The sequence below is a fragment of the Lagenorhynchus albirostris genome, chromosome 5, assembly GCF_949774975.1.
Source record: "Lagenorhynchus albirostris chromosome 5, mLagAlb1.1, whole genome shotgun sequence".
In the NCBI taxonomy this organism is placed as follows: domain Eukaryota; kingdom Metazoa; phylum Chordata; class Mammalia; order Artiodactyla; family Delphinidae; genus Lagenorhynchus; species Lagenorhynchus albirostris.
Genome location: NC_083099.1, coordinates 36206661 through 36207519, shown reverse-complemented (window position 1 = coordinate 36207519; position 859 = coordinate 36206661). Strand labels below are relative to the sequence as shown.

Genomic DNA, 859 nt, shown 5'->3' with positions numbered 1-859 from the left:
TTGTATTTATATTCATGAGTAAAATGGGCCTTTAATTTCCTTTTCTCATACAGTCCTTAACTGGTTTGCCTATCAAGATTTTACTGGCTCCATATAAATGAAAAGGCTAATATTCATCTTTTTCTAGTGTCTGAAATAATTTGTAAAAGATTCAGATGATCTGTTCCTTAAAAGTTTGGTGGAACTTGCCAATAAATCCATTTTGTCCTGGGGTTTTCTTCCTGTGAATATTTTAAACTAATGCTTCAATTTTTTAAAAAGTCTTTGCCTTATGTATAGTTATGTCTTCTTTTATACAGTTACCAACTTATGTCTTCTCTCTCTTTTTTTTTGATAAGTCTATTGTGAGGTTGATGTTTTCAATACTTAATTTTCTTTATCTTTCTTTTTTTAATTGAAGTATAGTTGATTTACAATGTTGTATTTTTTTCAGGTGTACAGCAAAGTGATTCAGATATGTATATATTTCTTTTTCAGATTCTTTCCCATTATACGTTATTTCAAGATATTGAGTAGAGTTCCCTGTGCTATACAGTTGGTGCTTGTTGTTTATTTTATATATAGTAGTGTGTTTATGTTAATCCCCAACTCCTAATTTATCCCTCCCTCTTTATCTTTGTTTTTTGTTTGTTTGTTTTCTCATTCAAAACAACTCAGACAGCATTCTCTCCCTCTTACTCTCCCAAAGGAAGAGAAGAAGGATTATCACTGACTAATGGCAGTTGCAGAAGCAACACCTAGAGCTGGCTTCACGCTCAGGAGAGAATGCTGTACCTCTTCCTTGTGGTTTTGGGTGCTCTACACATTCAGAGAAACTTGTCTAATAACGAAATATACAAATGATCCCAAAAATATTTTA

At 32.1% G+C, this 859-nt stretch overlaps 1 non-coding gene across 1 annotated transcript; it reads right to left on the bottom strand.

Annotated features, from left to right (window-relative positions):
• Window positions 1-648: 648 nt before the first annotated feature.
• On the bottom strand, window positions 649-859 carry LOC132521407 (small nucleolar RNA U3). The gene has a single exon (XR_009540857.1). It is a non-coding gene; the product is annotated as a small nucleolar RNA U3 (small nucleolar RNA).